The sequence below is a fragment of the Notamacropus eugenii genome, chromosome 6, assembly GCF_028372415.1.
Source record: "Notamacropus eugenii isolate mMacEug1 chromosome 6, mMacEug1.pri_v2, whole genome shotgun sequence".
NCBI classification, from domain to species: Eukaryota; Metazoa; Chordata; class Mammalia; order Diprotodontia; family Macropodidae; genus Notamacropus; species Notamacropus eugenii.
In genome coordinates this window covers 14,021,023-14,047,513 of record NC_092877.1, presented here as the reverse complement: position 1 = coordinate 14,047,513, position 26,491 = coordinate 14,021,023, and the positions used below count along the sequence as shown (strand labels likewise).

The 26,491-nt window shown below is 36.7% G+C and overlaps 1 long non-coding RNA gene across 1 annotated transcript; it reads right to left on the bottom strand.

The window, feature by feature from the left end:
• Positions 1 to 5,004: 5,004 nt before the first annotated feature.
• On the bottom strand, positions 5,005 to 26,491 carry LOC140511966 (uncharacterized). Its single transcript, XR_011969735.1, has 4 exons — positions 26,394 to 26,491; positions 17,686 to 17,789; positions 6,164 to 6,275; positions 5,005 to 5,209 (listed from the first exon to the last, which is right to left on the bottom strand). It is a non-coding gene; the product is annotated as an uncharacterized lncRNA (long non-coding RNA).

The following is a 26,491-nucleotide window of genomic DNA, read 5'->3' as shown; positions in this document are numbered from 1 at the left end:
TGTATGTAACATATACCAGTCATTACGTTAAGCATTTTACAATCATTTTTATCATTTTGATCCCATAACAACAAGCATAATTATTTTTACAAATCAGAAAATGGGTCAAACAGAGATAAAATACTTCTTGCAACTGAACAGAGAAGTGAAGCTTACCAAGAGCAGAGAAACTGAGGTCCCAGCCGTGACTTTTGCAGGCAGAGTTTAGAGAATGCTCGCTACAGGCCTGATTCTTCCATCTCCCCCAACCTCCCACTGCAGCAGAATTTACTGAGCCCTTAAGGCTATGCAGGTGATGGGACAGGGTGGGCGGAATGTCTAGGACCTGGGTGGCATTTCCAAGCTGTACCTAGAAAGGTGGGCTATCCACAATCTTAGGAGTAATTTCAAATGATCAGTTCCCGAAATATTTCTGATTAATTTCACAACATACAAATTTGCTAAAATGATTTTACCTAAGATGATCTAACTTTCCATTGTAATTCCAGGTTGGCCAGACCTGAACAACAAGGAAAAGTGTTAAACTTTTGTTTATTTCCCTAGCTGCAGCCCTTGAAGTCTGGCTGCTTGCACTTAAATCTTACAAGATAACACACTCATTCACAGCACACATGATACAGACAGGGACATACACCAACAGACAAACTGACAACAGGACAAATACAAACGTAGCTCACAAAAAAAAACAACCCAGAGAGAGAAGGCAATTAGAAGCTTGCTAGAAATCCCCATCATGAATTGACTATTATCATTCTGAGGAAAGGGGGTTGCAAGAATCCAAGGTCTGATAATAAAGAGGAATCCTGCAGCCTTTGCTCAGAGTACCCCTGCGGTCTTTGGAGGGGTTGGGGAGCCTTGGTGCTCCAAAGTTTCTGACTGTCTTAAAGGAACAGGCCCCATAGGAATAGGTTCAGGCCTCTAGTTCTTAGGTAGATTGTAACTGTCCTCTTCAGGACCAGAGCCCTTACGGGAAAGCAGGGAGGGGTAATGGGGAGGAGGGAGGCAACGGAGGCTTGAACAGAGGCTACCTTCCTCAGGTCTAAGGTAGGGGAAGGCGAGGGGGAAAGATTGCATCTAGGTGCCCTCAGTTTCCCCAGATCAGAGGCCTTCAAGGGGAGGGGGAGGAAGGAAAGGGATGAGGAATAGGACAGAGGGAGTGAAGGGAAGGACAGACTGGAGCCCTTGAAGAAGAAAGGATTTTTGCCAGGACACAGCTAGGTGCTGAAGCAGCTCCCAGCCTTACAGGGAAGAGGCTACCTGTCTTTTGTTCTCGCTCAGCCAAGTCTGCAAGCCCAGGATGAAAAGTTCTCGCTGCTGGCTAGTTGTTTTGTTGGCCTTTCTTAATTTGGTTGTAAGATAAAGTAACTTTGACCGGTCCAAAAGAGCCCTGTGGTGGCCAACATAGTTTAGGGCTATCTTTAGGTGATTGACACTAGTGCTAGCAATACCTGTACTAAGTTTCCTGAGATCAATCGCCAGAGGAGACCTAAGTAATACAGAGGGATTTAACGCGACTTGGTCTCTGGTCCCCAGAGTTTCCTTTAAAGGGAATTTAAAGTGAGAGTTCTTTGGAAGCTGGGAATGGAAGGACTTACCCCGACCCCGTCAAGGCCCAGGACTCTAGGAAAAATAGTTCCTATTGGCGCTGGAGTCCTGGCGTTGGCGAGATGAGGCAATGTCCATTTGCTTCCTCAGTTCCAATCCACGTTTGGGTGCCATAACTGTTGACCTGAAAACTTTGTTAAGAAAAAGGCAACAGGCTAAATGCATACATTTTATAATTTAATTAATTAATCAATTCCCCATAAAGAAAACAGTAACATAATGCATTATGGAGCCAGAAATGTTCTGGCTACCCAGTGCAGAAATCTTCTGGCTTATACACATTTTGCCGTGAGAAAGGAACTCTCCTAGTTGAACAAATCATAAATTTAGTAAGACAAGACAATTAACAAAGTAATGTTGGTCAGGTCTTGGGATTCCAGCTGGGTAAACATATGTCTCGGTGATAAAGAAGGAAATCCCACCACTTGTAAGTGGCAGGCTTCCTGCCCTAAACAGATAATTGACATAGGAAAGGGTAAACAAAGTTCAATAGAAATTATGACCTAAGATGTCTGTGTTTTCTTTACCATTAACATGCCATAACATAGTATATGTCTACAAATATTAAGATATGGAAAATGTCCCATTATTCAAGATAGTGTCTTAGGTTAAAGGTCTCCTAAGGAATGTTAAGTCAGCCTGGGCTGTCTTTGTTGACATAGGAGGAAGCATTCTCTGAGTTTGCTTCGGAGAGAACAAAGGGATTATTCCAAAATTTTATATTAAACATTATCAGTTTCAAAAGGAATAGAACCAGATTGAATGGTTTCTTAAATGCCAACTTTGTATGGTATACTTAAAGACAATATATAAGCATTGATTCATTGTGATAAGTAATGTGACAGGAAGAAACTTGTGCTTTAATGAGATTTTTTTTTGTGTGTGAAGGATTGATTAGGAATGGGAAAGAATGATGTTAGGCAGAGGTCACATGACTAAGTTGCAGAGCTGGGTCTAGGACTCAGTCTGACTGAGAGCCTAGTACTCAGCAAGAAAATCACAAATAGTCCCCTGGTTACTGTATAAGCTGATTTCTAACAGGTTCCACGGGGTAGCACACAGCTGTTTAATTTGGAATATTAGTGTCCTTATGCAGAATGACTCTTTGGGGGATTTTGGCAATATACTGAGGTGGCCTTCATGGAAAGTGATCTCTGCCCATCAGTAACTGATTTAGACTTCTTTTGTGAAAATGAGTTTTTTTTTTCTCTTTCTCTCTCACTTTTTTCCACTGTGAGCAATGGCAACTCTTTCTGCTTGGAAGATCTTTGCATGTCAAGGCATCTCTAAATGAATTCTGTAGCCAACTTATCCTGTACTTATATGATGGATGATTGTACTCCACTGTGATTGGAAATGACCTTTTATTAAAAAAAATATCAAAGGAATAGCTTTTAGATGTCAGGTTTTCTCGAATAGAATTTTTTTTCCCCAAGGAAGAGAGTAAGCTTTGTGCTTCACACCTCCCTTTATTGTGCTAAAATTTACTAGTTGTTATTTAAATGATGTTGAATAAGAGCCTATTTCTGAGATTCAGAATTAACAGCAGGCTTTCCTGACATTTGATTCTTGTGCATAGTGCTTGAGGATAAAGAATCCAGTGAATTGCTTGTCAAATTCAATATAAGCAAAATTGAGGAAGGTGATAAAATAAAAGAAAAGAAAAATAAAATAAAATCAAAGAGTTTCTCACCATTTCTTTTGCTATTTTGAAAAAGGATGACCTTTTTAAAAATAATCTATTCTGGTTATGGAGAAATGTGTGGAATTAAAATAATAAAAAAAGGCATTTCAGCAATTGCAAATAGATCATTGGAACATTCCATGTTCTGAATTTATGCACTTTTTAAATGAGATTTATAAAATCAAGAGTTTCCTATAATTTGGGGAGCTGAGAGTGAGAAATCTTTGTTATCATCATAATTGTCTTCATCATCAGCCTCATCATCATCATTCCCTTCTTCACCATCACCATCACCACCACCATCACCAGCAGCCTTTATACTCTCATAGTCTTTTAGAATTTTCAAAACATTTTCACATCTATACCTCTAGTGAGTTCTTCATAAATGCTTGTTGACTTATTCTCTCTCTCTTTCTCTCATTCATCCCATTCTATTTATCTACCTATGTCTAATCTGCATATCTGTATTATCTCTCTCACTCACATGCGTGTGTGCACACATGCATACACACACACATATTCCGTCTGATCCTTATGACCATAAGAGGTCGGTAGAAATGATAGGTTAGTGTTGCCCCCATCATGCAAAAGAGGAAACTGAGTTTTTAAAGACTTTGTAATTATCATTTATCATAATCAATAACATCGTCACCACCACCACCGTTATCCTGATCACTGCCAGCATCATTATTTGCTCATTGAAAAGGTTCTGATATGAGCTTCTGCTATCTCATCATTGTTCTATGATGAATGAGATATCACATGATAGTTAGACTTATTTTTGTAATTGAATAAAAACATAAGCATGTAATTTCATCTTTCTAGGCCTACTGACAATATATTCAGGGTTAGTAGATGTGATAATTCAGGTAGCACATGTGATAATGGAAATGCTACATACTTCATTCTGCTCCCACATGGTTTTGATTTCTTTGCTTAGAAAACACTTGGAGTGCTTTCTATTGTCATTCTGAGCTTTTGAGTACGGGGTTTGGTGACACATGTAGAAGTGTCCTGAATTTTTTGGATCAATTCTATTTTGAACACTTGGTTAAAGTAGTGTTGGCTGTAATTATTTTCCATTTTCAATAATCTGACTCCCACAAAAATCAAGGATATTTTGTTGTCTGTGTTCAAAGAACAAGTGTTTTTTCTCAGTTCCTGAATAGCAAGACTCTTGTAAATAATACTGGTCGCTTGACCATGCCAGTCCAAGTACTTAGCAAGTGCTAGATATTTGTAACTGCAGTAACACACAGTGTTTACCACTTCTTTGAAACAGCTCTTTTAAGAATTAAATTAATCAGGATAATACATTACCACCTGTTAAATATCTTCCGCCTATCAATGGATGACCACTTAGTGCCTTGTAGCAGAGATTTTTATTCATGTTTGGTTTGGACTAGATGGTCAATTTGTTTATTTTTGAGATTCTTTGTGTGTGTGACTCAGTGACATTTCAGAATTCTAAAAAATCTCATATGTACCATTACTGAGGTATTGTGAGGGATTTGGAAGACTGTGGAGACTATAAGAGATGTTTCAAGATTAAAGAAGGGAATATGTTACACCAATTTAAAAAAAAGTAAAAAGTAAAAAGAGTGAGGTCTACAAACTATTGTCCCAGGTTATTTGACATGTGTTTGTTGATAATATTTAGAATGAGTCAGTTAAGGGATGGTTTACTAAAATAAAAAAAAAAAGAGAAATAGTGATCACATAGTGCTAACATGATTTTATCAAAAATGTGTCTTGAAATAACAATGTAATTTTTTATATAGGGTCACATATTGGCACATCAGAGAAAATAAATGGATTTAACTTGCATAGATTTTAAGAAAGCATATGTGTCTATAAGCCTGAGTTTATTCCCAGGGTAGAGAGGATCTGCATGCTATACTTCTTCATACTGGAGGTCCTCTGTTGGGAAAAAAATGACCAACATTTTGTGTAATTCCAGATCAGAACTCAGTCCCATGCTATATTTGTGAAGGATAATAGACCTGTAAAGCTACCTCCTGTGCCAATATTTTTGCTTGTGCTAATTTTGTACCTAGTGACATATGAAATGCTGTTTTCCCCAAATGCAATGACAGCTCTTTGAGTATTGAGACTGTTCCTTTTGTCTTTGCATCCCCAGTACCTAGTGTGGGCCCATAAAAATAAATGTTCAGTCATTGATTCAACCAATTTTCTAGCCAAAACAAGAACTTTAAGACTTGAGAATTATCAATTTACAACTGCAAAGTATCTTATGTCTTCTATTTCAATCACTTATAGATGGTTCAATTGACTCATAGCTTTCTGTCAACCTCAAACTTGAAAACACACCATCTCTATCTATATAATTTTTTCCTTATTCATTGGCAAAGCACTTTAAACATCACAGGGCCAGTCATAAAATCCTGTAGAGATTCCTTCTGTGTGTTTGTCCTTCATTGCCAAAGAAGACCATGCCATCAGAGAAATAATGACATGACTTGTAATTGACTTTGTTTTGAGTGAGGGAGGGCTGTGCAGATCACCAGCCTCCTTTCTCCTCCAGAGCCATCTGAATTCAGTGACCAGATATTCATCAGGATGACTGGAGATGACCCAGGCTGAGGCAATTGGGGTTAAGTGACTTGCCCAAAGTTACACAGCTAGTGAGTTTGAACTCAGGTCCTCCTGACTCCTGCACTGGTGCTCTATCTACTGCACTGAGCTGCCCTTAGATTTCCTTCTACATTGACATTGGACCACTAATGAATGCTCTTTGGGTTAAGCTAATCAGTCCATTCCAGAAACTCCTAATCTTGCACTCTGTCTACCTTAACATAGCATGAGAGACTGCATAACTCACCCATATAAATAATAAAAATAGAGACTACTTACATATTCTTTGTCACTTGCTTTTCTCATTGCATGACACTCCCCTTTCCCCACTCCTTAAAATGTCCCCAATTAAATTATTGGATATTAAAGTCAGGTGCACTTGCCTTAGTTCCTGATCAGAAATAGAAGATAAAAGATAAAAATAAAGCAAAATGAAACAAAAAAGCCGTAGATTAGTCACCAAATTTATCATAAAATTCAAAGCATACGTATTTTAATTGTATTGGTAGATTAGCAAAACTTTGAGATACAGAATGCTGCAGCTTGTGTTTCAAATCAACAATTCAGTCACTAATTGCTTGAGCACCACATATGGAATCAGGGAAGACCAAACCTGAAGTCCCATCTCTGACAATTTGAATCTATGTGAGCATCCTCAAGCCACTTAAACCATTCTGCACCAAACTTTCCTCATCTCTAAAATGGAGATAATAATAATAGCTACCTCACAGTGTTGTTGTGATAATCAAAGAATGTTTAGGAAATATTTGGCAAATATCAAAACACCATATAAATTGCATCTATTATTAATATCATCATCATCATCTCCTTCACATTCTTTTTCGTAAAGAGAGGTTAGAGATAATCCTAGGACAGGTTATTATCATGATATTACTTTTAATATTTAAAGGTCTCAACATATTTCAGAGGCAGTTAAAATGGCTGTTTTAAAGAGTTGGATACAAGGAGTAATATATACACATCCTTTCTAGACTCAGAAAGTTTCTTAGGTCTAAGTTCACAAGCAGATGGGACAGCAAGAATCATATACAGCTCTACCTTTTCCCATGTGATTTTGTTTTCTTCTGCTAGATCCTTTTATTTTGAAAGCTTTTCAGTCCATGCAGTTGATGATTATGAACATTTGTATCATGATGGATATTTATAACACGATCTTACGTTTTCATGGATAGATGTCAATGCAATTATTGTGTTATGTGAGTTTGGTCTGTAATTCAGGTCTGGTTTCAATTTTTTCCAGTTACATGTTTCTCTTCTAGTTTTAAATACATTGATTTCATTCATGCAAAAACTTTTCAGTTTTATGAATCAAAACTATCCACTTTATCCCTGATGGTCTTCTTTATCCCTGTCTGGTTATGAACTCTTCCCTCTCCATAGTTATCAAAAGACCTTTCAAATAAAGATCATGTAACCATTTAAAGTTTATTATGGTATGTGGGATGAGATGTTCATTTAATTTCAGCCAGACTACTCTTTAGTTTTTCCAGTAGTTTTTGTTGAATAGTGAGTCCTAACGCCAGTAGTTGGGGTAGATATGTATTAGAGAATGAAGTAGCAGAGGATACAGCAGTCATACCTACTCCTGTGTAAGGAGTTAAAATAGAAACCAACTTGCAGCTCTTTTCCTCTGACCCCAGAACTCATTCTGAAGTCCAGTGTGGATTGAAGAGGGCTTCTGCTCAAAAGGTGATGAACCTAGGGCTGCATATCAAGTCCAGGAGCAATTAAAACCTTTAGGCAAGGAGCTAGAGCAAAAGTAAACAATAGACTTTTGGTTTTGACACATAAATAAGATATGAAATTCAGCCTCTAGTTCAATAGGAGGCCTGTAGCTGATCAACATGGACAGAAAGCTCAGATAGGAGGAGCCTATTATTTTGTCATATTATTCTGCAGAGGAATCAATCTATCTGAGAAGAGATGGGGTGAGTACTATTCATCCAGAGTTCTACCCTGGAGGTAGCCTAAAATTGTGCTTCTTAGACCTAAATCAGAGTCAGGAGCTTATAAAACTCAGAATTAGAGAAAACAATCAGATTCTGTCTGTTATTCAATGGTGTTGGATGCACCAAAGGTTTGTAGAACCTTGACATAAACTGAAAGAAGAATACCTAACTAGGACCCTGTGGTGAGTGGGACAATATGGATGGAAGAAAGCCTCAAACATTTCTTGCAGTCTTCAACACAAAGCCTCAATTTAGGAAATTGATTGGAATAAGGCAAAGCAGAATTATTATTAAAATATTGAAATAATATATCTACCACAAAAAGCTTTTATGTATCAAGAGAAGCCCAAGAAAAAAGTGAACAGTAACTTCACACTGTTTTCAAGCAAAGTCTCAAAGAAAAACATAATCTTCCTATAAGATGAATTATAATTCCTGGAATAAATAAATCTATAGTTAATAGTTATTAATCTATAATTTATAGGTGAAATGAGAACACTGAAGAAAAGAATTATAAAATGAATGAGAGTTTTGGAATATAAACTTCTAAGGGGAATTAATAGCTTAGTTTAAGTAGTACACATTACACAAATAACAAACTCCTTGAAATTTAGAGTAGAGCAAAAAGAAGTCTCCATGAGACAATAAGCATATATGATACAGTCAAAATTAAAAAGAGAAGAAAATATAAGCCATATCATACAAAAATAAACAATCTTGGGCAACAGATCAAGAAGAGATAATTTTAAAACCAGTGTACTACCTGGAAGCTATGACAAAAAAGTAAATAAAGAAACCCGGGTGTCATGTATCATATTCAAGAAATCATGAAAGAAAACTTCACAAATCTTTAACCCAAAGAAAACTAGAAAGGTTACTAATACTTTTTAATTTTAACTTTAATATTTAATTTTCTCCAACTGCATGTAAAAACAACCATTAACAGTCTTTTTTTTAAAAAAACATTGAGTTTCAAATCATCTGCCTTCCTCACTACCCTCCCTCCTCATTGAGAAGATAAGCAATTCAATATGGATCATGCATGTGCAGTCATGAAATATATATTTCTATGTTAGTCATGCTGTGAAAGAAAACAGACCAAAAAAGAACAAGAAAAACAAAGTAGAGAAAAAAAATATGCTTCAATCTGCAAACTCCATCAGTTCTTTTTCTGGATATAGATGGCATTTTTCATTATAAGTTTTTCAGAATTGCCTTGGATTATTATATTGCTGAGAATAGCCAAGTCATTCACAGTGGATCCTCTGCAATATCACTGCTGCTGTATACAGTGTTCTCCTGGCTATACTCTTTTCACTTTGCATCAGGTCATATGAGTCTTACTGGGTTTGGCTAAGAGCTTCTTGCCCATCATTTCTCAAATCACAAAACTATTTCAACACAATCATATAAAACACCTTGTTCAGTCATTCCCCAATTGATGAACATCTCAATTTTCAATTCTTTTCTACCACTTAAAAAGTATCTATATATTTTTTGTACATATAGGTCTTCTTTTACTTTTTTATTTCTTTAGGAAAGAGATTTAGTAGACTTGCTTGGTCAAAGGATGTTCATGGTTTTATGGACCTTTGGGTATACGTCCAAACTGTTCAACAGAATGGTTGAATGCTCTATATACACAGTCAATGTACAACCATACCAATAGTCCATTAATGTCCCAATTCCCCCCACATATCTTCCAACATTTGTCATTTTCTTTTACCGTCATAATGTCATAATAGCCAATCTCCAAAGTGTGTGGTGGTAGTTCAGAATTATTTAATTTGCATTTTTCTAATCAGTAATGGTTTAGAGAGTTTCCCCCTATATAACTGTAAATAGCTTGATTACTTCATCTGAAAACTGCCTGTTCATAACCTTTAATCATTTGTAAGTTGAGGAATGGTTCTTATTTCTACAAATTTGATTCAGTTATCTATATAATGGAGAAATAGAGTCCTTATCAGGGAAGTTTACTGTTTTTTTCAGTTTGATACTATATACTATATATTTGCCTCCATCCCATTTTTCCTGTTTTCCTACTTGCTCTCTCTCTCCTTTCACCCTGTTCCCTCCCAAAATTGTTTTGTTTCTGACTGCTTCCTTCCCCAATCTGCTATCCTTTCTATCACCACCCCCTTCTTATGTGCTTCTGATATTTTCTGTATAGTAAGATAGCTTTCTATTCCCTAATGAGGGTGTATGTCATTCCCTCTTTGGTTCAGTTCTGATGAGAGTAAGGTTCAGTCACTCCTCCTCAATTTTCTTCTTCCCCTCCATGGTGCAAGCTTTTTTTGGTCTTTTTTATGTGAGAAAATTTGCCGCATTCTACTCTTTCTTTTCCCTTTCTCCCAGTACATACCTCTCTCACCCCTTAATTTTGTTTTTTAGATATCATCCATTCATATTCAACTCATACCCACTGTCTATATTTCTTGTATCTACTCTCATAATTAGAAGGTTCTTATGAATTATGAGTGTCATCTTCCTATGTATGAATGTAAACAGTTTAACCTTAAGTCTCTTATTATTTCCCCTTCCTGTTTACTTTTTTATGCTTAAGTCTTGTATCTGATCTTTTCATCAGGAAAGCTCAAAAGTCCTCTGTTTCACTGAATGTTCATTCCCCCCTCCCTGAAGGATTATGCTCAGTTTTGCTGAGTAGATGATCATTGTAATCCTAGATCTTTTACCCTCCAGAATATATATTTCAAGTGCTCAGAAACTTCAAGGTAGAAATGGCTAAATCATATACTAGCATAATTGTGGCTCCAGGATATTTGAATAGTTTATTTTTGGTTGCTTTCAATATTTTCTCCTTCACCTGAAAGCTCTGGAATTTGGCTCTAATGTTTTTGAAAGTTTTGTCTTGGGATCTCTTTCAGGAGGTAATTGGTGAATTCTTTCAATTTCTATTTTACTCTTATGTTCCAGAATATGACAGCAGTTTTTTCTGATAATATCTTAAAAGATGATGTATAGGATCTTTCCTTATGTCATAACATTCATGTAATTCTTAGCTTTTCTCTACTTGACTTGTTTTCCAGGTCAGTTGTTTTTTCAATGAGATATTTCACATTCTCCTTCATTTGTTCATCCTTTTTATTTTGTTTTGTTGTTTTTTGATTTCTCATAGTCATTAGCTTCCACTTGCCCAAATCTAATTTTTAAAGAATTATTTTCTTCTGTGAGCTTTTGTACTTCCTTTTCTCTTTTGGCAGTTCTACTCTGTAAGAAGTTCTTATCCATAGTAAATTTTTGTATATCTTTTTTTCATTTTGTCCATTCTACTTTTCAAGACATTCTTTTCTTCATTGGATTTTTCTGCCTCTTTTACTATTAGGTCTATTCTGGTTTTTAAGTTGTTATTTTCTTCAGTATTTTTGGCATGTCCTTTATCAAGCTGTTGATTCTTTTGTCACGATTTTCTTCCATCACTATCATTACTCTTCCCAATTTTTCCTTACCTCTTTTATTTAATTTTGAAATTCTTTTTTGAGCTCTTCCATGGCCTGAGATCAATTGACATTTTTATTTTGAATCTTTGGATGTAGTTGTTTTGACTTTATTGTCTTCTTCTAAGTTTGTGTTTTGCTATTCGGTGTCACCATAGTAACTTTAAGGTAACTAGGGATGGAGGTTGTGTTAAAAGACTAGTACTGTGGGTGTGAGAGCTGCTGAGCTCTTTTCAGGGCTGCGTTCCACCTTTGGTGATGGTCAATGAATTGGATTATTGCAAATATATTGAAAATAAAATATTTGCATACATAGTTTTATTTTAATACAAATTACTAGGGGGAAATGGTTGTTGGTTGATTGGTGTCCTTCATTCTTGAAGAGCACCAAAATGACATCATGATAAAGTCAAGCTTCACTGTGTCCAACGGTGACTGATCAAACCAATACAAGCTTGAAATGCACTACCACAGAGTGGGCACAGATAGTCCATGTGAACATTTGGGGCGCATAATCCAAATTTGCACATCCTACATTTCCTTTGTGCAGTTTCAATTCTACTTTGCTCATACAGCACAGCACCCTTTCTGATATGGGCATGCTATGGTGATTGGTCTTGTGCCAGTGTCTCCCATGTTGCACAATCAAATCCAAAGATCTTTGGAGAGACCTTGAGAGTGTCCTTGAATCTTCTGACCACCATGTGTGGGTGAACAGGAAAGAATACCCACAGTTTTGCTTGCTTTTTCTGGATGAAGCCTCATATTTTGATGCCATACTCCCTTGTAAGTGAAATAATAATGATAATAATGTTGATAAGATAACTCACATTTATATATTTCTTAAGGGTTTATGAAGTGATTTTTTTTTTTATTCTTTTTTTTTATTTTTTTTTATTTTTTTTTCTTTTTTTTTCTCTTTTTTTTTTATTTTTTTATTTTTTGCTGATTTCTGTTTAAATTTATTTATTTAACTTTTAACATTCATTTTCACAAAATTTTGGGTTACAAATTTTCTCCCCTTTTATCCCCTCCCCCCCCAAACACCAAGCATTCTAATTGCCCCTATGACCAATCTGCTCTCTCTTCTATCATCCCTCTCTGCCCTTGTCTCCATCTTCTCTTTTGTCCTGTAGGGCCAGATAGCTTTCTATACCCCTTTACCTGTTTTTCTTATTTCCTAGTGGCAAGAACATTACTCGACAGTTGATCCTAACACTTTGAGTTCCAACTTCTCTTCCTCCCTCCCTCCCCACCCCTTCCCTTTGGAAGGCAAGCAATTCAATATAGGCCATATCTGTGTAGTTTTGCAAATGACTTCCATAATAGTTGTGTTGTATAGGACTAACTATATTTCCCTCCATCCTATCCTGTCCCCCATTACTTCTATTCTCTTTTGATCCTATCCCTCCCCATGAGTGTCGACCTCGAATTGCACTCTCCTCCTCATGCCCTCCCTTCTATCATCCCCCCCACCCTGCTTGTCCCCTTATCCCCCACTTTCCTGTATTGTGAGATAGGTTTTCCTACCAAAATGAGTGTGCACTTTATTCTTTTCTTTAGTGGAATGTGATGAGAGTAGACTTCATGTTTTTCTCTCACCTCCCCTCTTTATCCCTCCACTAATGAGTCTTTTGATTGCCTCTTTTATGAGAGATAATTTGCCCCATTCAATTTCTCCCTTTCTCTTCCCAATATATTTCTCTCTCACTGCTTGATTTCATTTTGTTTTAAAGATATGATCCCATCCTATTCAATTCACTCTATGCACTCTGTCTCTATGTACGTGAGCGTGTGTGCATGTGTAATCCCACCCAGTACCCAGATACTGAAATGTTTCAAGAGTTACAAATATTGTCTTTCCATGTAGGAATGTAAACAGTTCAGCTTTAGTAAGTCCCTTATGACTTCACTTTGCTGTTCACCTTTTCATGGTTCTCTTCATTCTTGTGTTTGAAAGTCAAATTTTCTTTTCAGCTCTGGTCTTTTCATCAAGAATACTTGAAAATCCTCTATTTCATTGAAAGACCATTTTTTCCCCTGAAGTATTATAGTCAGTTTTGCTGGGTAGGTGATTCTTGGTTTTAGTCCTAGTTCCTTTGACTTCTGGAATATACTGTTCCATGCCCTTCGATCCCTTAATGTAGAGGCTGCTAGATCTTGTGTTATCCTGATTGTATTTCCACAATACTTGAATTGTTTCTTTCTAGCTGCCTGCAGTATTTTCTCCTTGACCTGGGAACTCTGGAATTTGGCCACAATGTTCCTAGGAGTTTCTCTTTTTGGATCTCTTTCAGGTGGTGTTCTGTGGATTCCTTGAATATTTATTTTGCCCTCTGGTTCTAGAATATCAGGGCAGTTTTCCTTGATAATTTCATGAAAGATGATGTCTAGGCTCTTCTTTTGATCATGGCTTTCAGGTAGTCCCATAATTTTTAAATTGTCTCTCCTGGATCTATTTTCCAGGTCTGTTGTTTTTCCAATGAGATATTTCACATTATCTTCCATTTTTCCATTCTTCTCTCTTTGTTCTGTGATTTCTTGGTTTTGCATAAAGTCATTAGCCTCCATCTGTGCCATTCTAATTTTGAAAGAACTATTTTCTTCAGTGAGCTTTTGAATCTCCTTTTCCATTTGGCTAATTCTGCTTTTGAAAGCATTCTTCTCCTCATTGGCTTTTTGAACCTCTTTTGCCAATTGAGTTAGGCTAGTTTTCAAGGTGTTAATTTCTTCAACATTTTTTTGGGTCTCCCTTAGCAGGGAGCTGATCTGCTGTTCATGCTTTGACTTCATGTCTCTCATTTCTCTTCCCAGCTTTTCCTCCACCTCTCTAACTTGATTTTCAAAATTCTTTTTGAGCTCTTCCATGGCCTGAGCCCATTGGGTGGGCTGGGACACAGAAGCCTTGATTTCTGTGTCTTTGCCTGATGGTAAGCATTGTTCTTCCTCATCAGAAAGGAAGGGAGGAAATGCCTGTTCGCCAAGAAAGTAACCTTCTATAGTCTTATTTCTTTTCCCTTTTCTGGGCATTTTCCCAGCCAGTGACTTGACCTCTGAATATTTTCCTCACACCCACCTCACCTCCTGATCCTCCCAGCCCGTGTTTGTGGTCTGAGATTCAAATGCTGCTTCCAGCCTCCAGGCTTTTGGCGGGGGCAGGGCTGCTATTCAGTATGAGATTATGTTCTGGTGCTGAGGTCGGGGCAGGGCCACCTCTCAGGCTCAGTTCCCTCAGGGGGTTTATGCACAGACCTTCCGCAATGGATTCAGGCTCCCGCCCGCTTGGGGAGCCCCTGTCTGCACCCGCCTCTCAGCTTCTACCTCCCGGGGGGGGGGCCTGAATTATGGGGGCACTCCACTCCCCTCTCGACCCGCCAAAGAGACTCTCTCACCCACCCCTGTCACCTGTGGGTGGAGGGACTTGTGCGGCCGCTGGAGATCCCGTCCCTGAAGCCTGCTCGGATCTGTTTCTCTCGGTGCCGCAGCCGTGGCCGCAGCAGGTCTGGGCTGGGCTTTGTGTCTGCAGCGCGACGGACCTTTTGCGAGAGGTTTGCAGATCCCTCTGTGGGTGGAGGAACCCGCGTGGCCGCTGGAGATCCTGTCTGTGAAGCCTGCTCGGATCTTTTCCTCTCGGTGCTGCGGCCGCGGCAGGGCTGCACTCAGCTCCCAGTCCCGGCGCCCAGTCCGCAGCGCGAAGGACCCCCCCGCGAGAGGTTTGCAGGTCTCTCTGGAACAGAAATCTCCCTCGCTCCAATGTTCCGTGGCCTCTGGGTGCGGAATTCGCCGTGAGTTACTTCCCTGTAGCCATTCTATGGGTTGTGGGTTCAGAGCTATGTGTATGTGCGTCTTTCTACTCCGCCATCTTGGCTCCGCCCCCCTGAAGTGATTTTTTTTTCAAAGAATCCCATGAATTTTACGATGAAGATGTCATTCTCATTTCATTCTCTATTTGAAGTACTTAATATTTTTTGTTTTAGTATCATGATGATTTACAGATATGAAACCACACTCCCACTTACATGAATCTAATAATCCTTCCATTATAACAAATGTAAATAGGCAAAATCAATTGACTCAGAAATGGTGGATAATAATGTATAAAACATTACTTCCCATGGTACCACACTTCTGAAAGAAAAGGAGGAAAGTGAATTTTCTCAATTCTTTTCTAGGGCAATGATTTAAGACTAAAATTATATAGTAATTTATATTGTTTTAGTGTATGTATTATAATAAAATATATGTATTTCTCTTAGCTCTGCTTATCTCAATGTGTATAATCATACTTGTCTTCCAACTTATCAATAAGTTCTCATATATGTCATTTATTATAACATAACAATATTCTGCAAATTTGTTTGGTCATTCCCCAATTAATGGGTAGTCTCTTGATCTCTCTCTGTCCCTCTTTTTTTCTCTCTTGTTATTATGAAACATTCTGTTCTTGATGTATATTTTAATATTGTATATGTAAAAATGATTAATATCTGCATTTTGATATACATTGGATTTTTCTTTCCATCTTCATTTTACAGGTGAGGAAATTGACCTGACTGAAATTAAACCATTTGCCTGAAAGACACACAACCAAGGAAGTTGACACCTATGAAAACAAGTATGCAGGTTGGTTACGTGTAAAATTGATGTAGTTGCAATTTTTCCTCCTTTTTTACAACTCTTTTTCCCTTTTACTATTTTCCCTTTATCTAACCCCAATTGACCAGGCTCCACAGGTTGATCTATATGTAGCACCATTGTCTCAGAAGAATGTCCTGAACTTTACACCAATATTTCCCATACTTCTTTTTACCATACTTTAAAATCATAGACTCAAAAATGTTAAGCCTAAAAAGGACCTTAAGGGTCATCTAGCTCAGTCTTATCAAAGAAAATTTTTCCTGTTGAGGAATATTGGTTATTGAAGGAGAAACAGAGGGAGCATCAGGGAGAAAGTGAATGTTTCATTTTAGAATTTGTTAGAAAAAAAGGAATCCAGAAAAATATGACAAATATTCTAGTTTAAAAGAGAGTAGATTTCAAAAGATTTAGTGGAAGAATAGATAAGATCCCAGGACATAAACATTATGTTTTTGGTGGAGGAGGGGTTAGCACAAGAGCAACAACAAAAAGGAAATACTTAAGACTGTGATTCTGCATGCAAAAAGAACACACCAAAAGGGGAAGAAAAACTTATTTAAAGAAAGGTAAATATATTAGAATCTGCCTTCAGACACCTTAATTATCTATCAAATGTGTTAATTTTAGATTTCACAAGCATACTGAGTGATTTTGTGTAGAACATGTGTCTCTTGATAGGAATTTAACCTTTAGGATCACATCCTGTCCAATATGTCACTGTTGAAAAGTTCCATTGAGTACGGAGACAAACTTAGTCCTATCTCCTACTCTGACTATCACTATTTCCACAGTAGGCATAAAAAAAGATCAACCATCACAACAAATATATCTCATTGCTTGTGGATAATAGTATTGCACACACACACACATACATACACACACACACACACACACACACACACACACACACACAGAAAAACAAGCCAGAAGCAACAACAACAAAAGAAAATATCTTCAGAGACTTAAAACTTTAAAAGTGTGTGTTTCCTTCCACTGATGCATTGTGACCCCCTTCTATCGAATTTCATGAGTTGTTGTGCCTGAAAATGGTGACCAAAGCTTGGTTGATGTGTTTCTCTGAAGACTGGTCCTCAACTGACAGATACATTGTCTATATTGGGAAACTATCTATCTTATTGGCACCAAATTATACTCTACTTGTGAATACTTTAGGATTCAAGGATGTTTTACACATATTAAAAAATCAAGTAGGAAAAAAATAATAAAATACATTTATATAAAACTTTATACTTTTTAGAATGTATTCTTACCCATTCTCTCTTCAAAGTAAAATCTGGATGGATTTGTGATATTAGTCAGGTGAATAATTCCTTCCACAATGCAGAGTCTAAACTATATGTGACCTCCAATTGTGGGTGACTCACATCCACATCCATTCTGATGAGTTCTTTGTGTATCTGTAGATCAGACTCAGATTTTATAACCTTCATTCCTGAGTTATTTCCACTAGATCATGCTATCTCAATCAATCAACAAGCATTTAGTAAATATGTACCCTTTGCGAGACATTGTAATAGGTTCCAGGAACCCCAAAACAACAATGAATCAGTACTTCCCCATAAAGTACTTATGATTCATAAATAAGACAATGTACATGGTTTTAAGCATATACAAAATTAATGCTCAAATTGATCTATAACATTATGGATTTGGATGTCAACTCCAAATGATGGAACTCAAAAAAATCTGTATGTATGATAGGGAATCAACTCACATTTTTCTTTTTGATATTAGTCCATCACATATGACTTAAAGATCTGTTTTTCAGCCATGCCTGTCTGAGGAACTTGTGTAGATTACTTCCTGCTTGGGTGTTTCCTATAAGCAATCAGCCAACCAAGTTTAATTGACTTTTGGAAAAATTACTAAAAGCAAAAAACTATGTAGCAAAATTATACAAGGATTTTGTCATCAATCTATACAAGTTCCTTTTTTTCTAAAAAATGTCTAGAAACAGAAATACAATTATATCAATTTGACTTGTTTGAAAGTTGGCAAAGCTTTTTGGTGTTTGGGTTTAGACTTCTAGAATCATGAAAAGTTTTCCACTTAAAGACTCACATGCAATGTTTTTTTAGCTGTGATTTAATTAAAAAATAAATTCATCATTTTTTAAAACATTCATTTTTTTTTTAAATTTTGAGTTCTGAATTCTGTTTCTCCCTCATGCCTCTCTCCTACACATTGATAAAACAAGAGGTGTTTTCAGGCAAATCATATTTCCATATTAGTTAAGTTGCAGGAAAGGCAAGAGAAATAAAAGTTAAAAACTTATGCTTCAATCTGTACTCAGATGCATTAGTTCTTTCTCTGGAGGTGGACAACATTTGTCATGATAAGCCCTTTAGAATCGTCTTGAATCATCACCTTGATTAGAATAACTAAGTCTTTCATAGTTTATCATCGTACAATATTCCTATTATTGTATATAATATTCTGCTGGTTTTGCTCATTTCATTTTGCATAAGACCATATAAGTCTTCCCAGGTTTTCCTGAAATCTGTTTGCTCATCATTTGTTATAGCATAATGGTATTCCGTCACAATCATATAGTGCAGCCTGTTGAGTCATTCCCCAATTGTTGTACATTCTCTCAATTTCCAATTCTTTGACAAAATAACAAAGGCTGCTATAAATATTTTTGTACATGTAATTCCTTTTCCTCTTTCTTTGATCTTTTTGGGATATAGACCTGATAATGATATTGCTGGGTCAAAGGGTATGCACAGGTTGGTAATCCTTTTTGGCATAATTCTAAATGATTCTTCAGAATGGTTGAATCAGTATGCAACTCCACCAAAAATGCATTAGTGTCCCAAATATTCCATACCTTCTCCAACATTTGCCACTTTTTTTCTGTTATGTCATCCAATTTGATAGGGTTGAAGTGGTACCTCAGAATTATTTGAATTTGCAATTCTCTAATAAATAGTGATTTAGAGCTTTTTTTGTATGGCTATAGATAGCTTTGATTTCTTCCTCTGAAAAATGCTTGTTGATATCTTTTACCATTCATCAACTGGGGAATAATTTGCAATTTTTAGTTATTATATATACATGCATATATTTAAATCTTATTTTTTTAACTTATGAAATAAAGCAAAAATTCCCATAACATAGTAGAATGAAAAAATATGGTTACATATGGAACTGCAGATATATCATGCACAACTTGATATTCCTTTTAAATATATAATACAGTTATGATGTAATTTTATTTTCCCCCTTTTTGTCTTTACTGCTCCCTTCCCTACACATGGCTACCATTAATCACAAATGTGTGTATGTGTATATAAAATAATTCTATGATTTTTTTCTATTTATCAGTTCTTTCTCTGAATGCAGATAATCTTCCTTCATAGGTCCTTTGTAGTTAATCTGGGCATTTTTAATAGTTAAAATGACTTATTTGCTCAAAGTTGCTCTTAAAACAATATTGCTTTTACTGTATGTAACATTCTTTTAGTCCTATTCATTTCACTTTTCATTATTTCGGGCAAATCTATCCATGTCCTCTAATACCAACAAGCTCATCATTTCTTATAGCAGAGCCATATTCCATCATGATCATATATCCCAACTTATTCAATTAGTCTCCAGTTAACTGGCATCTTTGCAATTTCCAGTTCTTTGTCACCACAAAGAGAGCTGTTATAAATATTTCAGAACAAATAGGCTCTTTTCCTTTTCCCCTAATTTTCTATGCATCCCACCAAATTACTTTGCATTTATATGTGACACTCTTCTCCTCTTCATCTGAGCTTGGTGACACAGTGTATAGAGTGCCCTACCTGAAGTCAGATATACCTTGAGTTCAAATGTTCCTTCATGTACCTATGAATTGTGTGACCCTGGGCAAGTGACAATTAACAAATTATTTAACCCTCTTTTGCTTTAGTTATGAAATAAGGATAATAATAGCATATACTTCCCTGGGTGTTGGAAGCACCCAATGAGATTATATCTGTAAGTGCCCAGCTTGTAGGAGGAGCCAAATAAATGTTTACTTCTTTCCTCACACTTTCCCTTATGAGTTAGATTGATTGATGCCCAGTAGATTGATTGACAACTTACTCTCTTAGGGATTTAGGGGTAACTGAACAGATTGGAATTTTTAATACTGTAACCCATGTGCCCTGCTCCTCTGAGCAGGGTACTGTAGCTGATTGTTATCTGTTAATTTTGTTACTTTAATTTGTGGATAAAACTCTGCTAATGGCCTATTGATTATCTCTCATGTCAGGCATTTGGAATGGGTTATTGCCCTGTAATTGTTCTACGACATTCTAGGTATCAAAGTTTCTTTTTTATGATGGATGGGACCTAGAATTTCTTTGGAAAACTCTGGACTCCTTGGGCTGTTTGAAGTGCATTTTCTTTTCATCGCCCAGGAATGGCAAAGCTTAAAATGGATATGAATAAGCTCTCTTTGCTGAGAGTGGATTTTATTTTGTCCATAAATCTTTAAGAGAAAAGAAAAAAAAATCACAGAAACTTGAAGTGGCTTATTGGAACAGTGGGCACTATGAACAAAAGTCAAATAAAGAGAAATGTGGGTCATTTAGAATAGTAACCTCATCTAGCAAGGATTTGAGGGTTTCTTTGGGTAAAGGAAGGAGCACAGGACTAAGAGTTAAGAGATGTAGATTCACCTTTCAGATCCTTGTAAACTGCCTGTTTCTTCCCTTCATTCAATGTACATATTTTTTAAATGGAGGTCAACACATTAACATTGGATTTTATGTAGGGATAGGGTAAACATCAAATGAAATAACTGATGAGAAAATATTTTGAAAAATGATACATTGCCCTCTTGCATATTATTTTATATTGTGATTATGATGCTTCTATTGGAGCATTGCTGTCATGGGTTTCAGTACGTAGGGTGTTTGGCTTTGGGTCAGGGAACCTTGGTTCAAATCCTGGCTTGATCTGTTATTATCTGTGTGACCTGGGCAAATTATAAAACCTTTCATAGTCTCAGTTTCCTCATGTGTTAAATGAAGATATTTGACTGGATGAATTCTGAAGTATTTTACAGCTCAAACTCTATAATCTTATGATTTCTGAATTGTCACTTATTAGCCAACCCTGGACTGTGAATAATAGTCTCACCTTGGGTCACCTTTTCTATCTTAGGCAAAGAAATTATCTTCTTTAATACCTGCAATGACTTCTAATAGTTTTTGTCTTCTTTATGAACCCATTTGGGTTTTTCTTGGCAAAGGTACTAGAATGGTTTGCCATTTCCTTCTCCCACTCATTTTACAGATAAGGAACTGAGACGTACAGGGTTAAGTGGCTTGCCTAGGGAACAATAGTTTGGAGGTGTCTGAGGTTGGATTTGAACTCAACTCTTTCTGATTCCATGGCTGACATTCTTTTCATTGCCTAGTTGCCTTAGTAGTTTAATGGATGGTTACTGATTGAGTGATTCAGTTGTTCTTCTAAGGACAAGCAGATTAATTGCCAAAAAACATGGGGAATTTACAAAGTTTTTAAAAATGAAATCTTTGGCTTGGATAATCAGAGTGCCCTGAAGAAGAGGCAATATAGACCATTATTTGGGAAATCAGGAGAATGGATTTTCTACCTCCAAAACTCTCCCCAACTAGCTTACCACATTGTGTGAACCTCCAACTCTTGAAATTATAACTATGATTTCCAAACCATGTTGCCTGTACACTGTCCACCATTCTCATTCTCCTTTCACTGAAACTCAGTCTCTACCTTTGGTATGCTAGAATACCCATGTTGTTGTTATGGTTCAGTTGTTTTTCAGTCATGTCTGACTCTGTTTCCACATTTGGGGTTTTCCTGTTAAAGATTCTGGAGGAGTTGGGCATTTCCTTCTCCAGCTTATTTTACAGATGAGGAAATTGAGGCAACCAGAGTGAAGTTATTTGCCAAGAGTCACCAAGCTAGTTAGTTTCTAAGGCCAAATTTGCACTCAGGTCTTCCTAATTCCAGACCTGGAGCTCTGTCCACTGTGCCATCTAGCTACAGAACTATTTATATATCTATCTGTCTACCTATCTAGCCATATATGTGTATATATATAGAGAGAGATATATATGTATATTTACATATATAGATACATATTCACCCTCCATAAATACACATACACACACATGCTTTTCTTTTTTGATATGAAGTATGGACTGAATAAATAATTAAAATGAACATATTTTACCTAAACTTGTGTTTAGCATTTTTTGCATATTTTTAAAGGGCATATTTTAATAGGCATACCAATAGAAAATTTTCATCTTTTCCTGAACATGAACTGAAAGACAAGAGAGGATGAAAATAGAAAATGCATCTCTCATTCGTTTAAGTTAAATTTGAGTAGAAGCTTCTGTGAAGTATGGCAAAAATGTATTTAAGATTTCACACTGCCACTCATTTGTCATGTGACATTGGGGAAGTTACTTGCCCTCAACAAAGCTCAGTTTCCTCAGTACTGATGATGACAATATTGGCAATAGCTATCTCTCAAGGGGTACAGTATATTGTGAAGAAATTATTCTATGAAATTTACAGAGCTGGGGGCAAAGCCAAGCTGACAGAGTAGAAACAGGTATTTGATACAGCTCTCCCTCCAAACCCCTTAAAACCCTGCAAAAAGGGCTCTAAACAAATTCTGGAAGGAGTAATCAGAATGCAAGGCATTATGGGGTGAGGGGACAGGAGTGATGGGGAGAAAATTTGGAACTCAAAATTTTGTGGAAATGAATGTTGAAAACTAAAAATAAATAAATGAACATTAAAAAAAGAAATGAAAAGAATCCACCAATTTCCTCCTGAAAGATATCCCCAGAGGAAAACTCTTAGGAATATAGTAGCCAAATTCTAGAGTTATGTTTATATATATATTTATGTATGAATATATACACATATACATACATATGCATATATGCATACATTTACACATACACATATACATATACACATATATATGTGTGTGTGTATATATGTATATATATACATACAGAGTAAGAGAGCATGGGGTGAGTTGAATATGAAGGGATTATATCGAAAAAAGAAAATTAAGTGTTGAAAGGAATGTACTAGGAGAAAGAGAAAGGGAGAGGTAGAATGTAATAAATCATCTCACATAAAAGAGGCAAGAAAGAGCTTTTACAATGGAGGGGAAGAAGAAAGGGAATAAATAAGCCTTCCATTCATCAAATTTGACTTCAGAAGTGAATAACATACACATTTAATTGGATATCGAAGTTTATCTTACCCTACGGGAAAGTGGGGTGGGGGAAGGGGATAAGAGAGGGGGATAATAGAAGGGACAGTAGATTGGGGGAAGGGATAATTGGAAGCAAACTCTTTGGTAGAAGGGCAGGTCAAAAGAGAAAATAGAGTAAATGGAGGGCGGAACAGGATAAAGGGAAATAAATATTTCACAGCATGACTGTTACGGAAATGTTTTGCATGACTACATATGTATAACCTATTTGCATTGCTTGCCTCCTTAAGGAGGGTGAATGGGGAGGGGAAAGGGAGAAAGTGGGACTCAAAGCTTAAAAATGAATGTTAAGAATTGTTTTTACATGCAAATAGGAAGTAAGATATATAAACAATGGGGTATAGAAATCTATCTTGCCCTGCAAGAAAATAGAAGGGAAGGGGATAAGATGGGGTGGTGTTAGAAGGGAGGGAAGACTGGAAGAAATGGCAATCAGAAGGCACACTGTCCTGGGGTGGGGGCATGAGGGAGATGGAGTGTAAACCTGAAATCCACAATTTTGTGGAAGTGAATGTTAAAAACTGAAAATAAATAAATTTTAAAAAAAGAGAGAGGAGTGGGTTTTGTGGGAAAGAGAATAAATTCTGTTTTGTTCATTTGACCTCTCATGGTTTTGAGTGTACCTTAATAAATTGACATAAAATAATAAAAAAATAAAGTTTTATAGATATGAAATATCTTTAATTTCATAGATCATATGTTTTTATAGCTAGAAGAGACTTTAGGAGGTGGAACCAGAGGCCATGAATTAAAAATTTCATTTCTAATGCTTAAAACCTGTGTGATACTGGACAAGTTACTGAGCTTTTCGAAGCCTCCGTTTCCTCATACGTAAAATTAGGAATTTGATGCAGTGACTTTTGAAATCTCTAGATCTTTGATTGTGAACATTTCAAGAAAAAAAAGTTATTACACTGAAGCACTCCCTAAATTACACTCCCTAAATGCAAGTGTAACCTGTAACTGTCTGTGATTTATTAGTTAGGCTTTGCAAGCTTCTATTAAAAAAAAAAATCACCATATAATCTACAATAAACAAAGACATATGAATGTAGCTAGCTTGCTTAAAATAGAAAAGACTTTGGGTTACCATTTTAAGACTTCCTAGTTTGATATACAATTTTCAGTGCCTGAATTCCACTGGAAAATATCCATTGGTTCACTCCCAGGTTCCACCCTTTGCTATAATAATACATTGGAGGACAGTAGCAGAGGAGCTACTGGACCACCTCTTCTGTGATCCTGGATCATTTAACTGCTCTGATTGTACTTCTTTGGAACTAGCAAAGTTATCAATCTTTCCCCAACATTATAAAAATATCAAAGGAATTAATAAAAAGAAATGTGTAAAGGAAGGAAGCTTAACGTACTAAAATGTTAGACTGTACCATAAAGTGGTAGATATCAAAGCTATTTGGTATTGGAAATAGAAAGGTACATCAGTGGAATAGAGTAGACATGCAATTTACAGCAACAAATAAACACAGCAACCTTGTATTTGACAAGGCTAAAGACATAAGATTTTGGGATAAGAATTCATTATTTGGTAATAATTTTGGGGAAAACTGGAAAGCAATATGGAAAAAATGAATGTAGACCTATGGGCCAATACCTCCCATGATTTACGAAGATAAAGTATAAACAGAGATTTTACATGAAAATTAGAAGAACATAGAACATATTAATTATCAGACTTATGGATAGGTGAACAGTTCACGAACATTATATAGAAACCATTTTTGAAGTCACTAAGATCTGTCTCTATATGACTATGTGCAAATTGTGATCAGAATTTAGTATTTGTCTTTTTTTAGGTAAACCAAGTCGTATCAGATTTCAAAGACTATCAAAGTGTACTGTTAAGCTAAAAATGTGTCTTCTTGGGGAATATATCAAAGTTATGAATATTACCAGTCCTAACAGTACACAAGAAAATATACATCCCCTAGTTTATTGACATCTAGGTGGCACAGTAGCTAGGGCACTTGACCTGGAGTCAGGAAGACCTTATTTGAAAACTTAACTTCAGAAAATTACTAGCTATGTGACCTTGGGCAAGTCCACTTAACCTTTGTTAGTTTTAGTTTCTTTATCTATAAAATGTGGATAAGGATATCACCTGTCTCCAAGGGTTGTTTTGAGGATCAAATGAGACAAGAATTGTAAACCCTTTACCCCAGTGCGCAGTACATAGTAAGCACTATACAAATTGAAGCTACTGTTGTAGACAGCTATTTACTCAGCTGTTGAATCCTTATCTTTATCTGACCCAGAGCAGTAAGACTGCATATATCACTACTCTCAGAACTTGGTTTTATCCACTCAGTAAAAGCCTGACCACCAGATGGCCAGGGAATGTTAGGGAATATAGGATTTTAGATTGAGGTAGAAAAAAGGGAGATTGGACCTTTTCCAACTGTCCTAAATTTGAATGGGTCAGATGTGGTTAGACACAAGGCTTGACAGAATTCCTTTGGAGACAGGACCTATAATCATGGGTATTTATCAGTTGCTCTGCCTGTCTCTATCTGCATATCATACCCCAATCTCCTCCTCCCCTGAGCAGGCTAATGTATATCAGAAATAGAGTAGCATGTGAGAGTTAATAAGTCACATTCCTTTTCCACAGTTTATGGATCAATGAAAAACAGAAGAGAGTTGACTTTTTCATTTACAATAGAAATCTGCTGGGTCATGGAGACAGAGACTAATGGGAGGGAACGGCAACATCTAATTTTTTATGCATGTTCACTTGAACTCTCTTGTTTTGGCTTTGGGAAATGGAGCATGCTAATTAAGATCATGGGGGCTGGCTGGGATGGGGCAGCCAATTCACAGGTGTAGGGAACATCTGAGTCAACCCCTTCCAGTGGTAAGGTTGCCAAGGAGAACACCTGGTCGTGTATGGGAGTAGCTATGCCTTCCAGGATTGTTGCTATGAAATGATTGGAAAAATAAACAGTGGTACAAGAAATGAGGCTAGCAGAGAGATGAAGGAAACAAAGCAGTTTGAGGGCGCATACGTCCCACTCGGGTACTCAGAGACTAAGCAGAGGTTGCAAATTCTCTGTTTCGAAGTGTAAGGTAAAAGGAGGAAGGGTAGAGAGGATTAGGAGGTAGCACTGTGGGGAATGATGTTTCTGTAGAAAAAGATCTCTGACCTGTGAGATGAGTGACATATTAGCTATTATCCAAACTGTTCCTTCAATAGCTCCACCCCTCTTTCCACTGTTCCTGGGGCTGGACTAGAACAGGACTG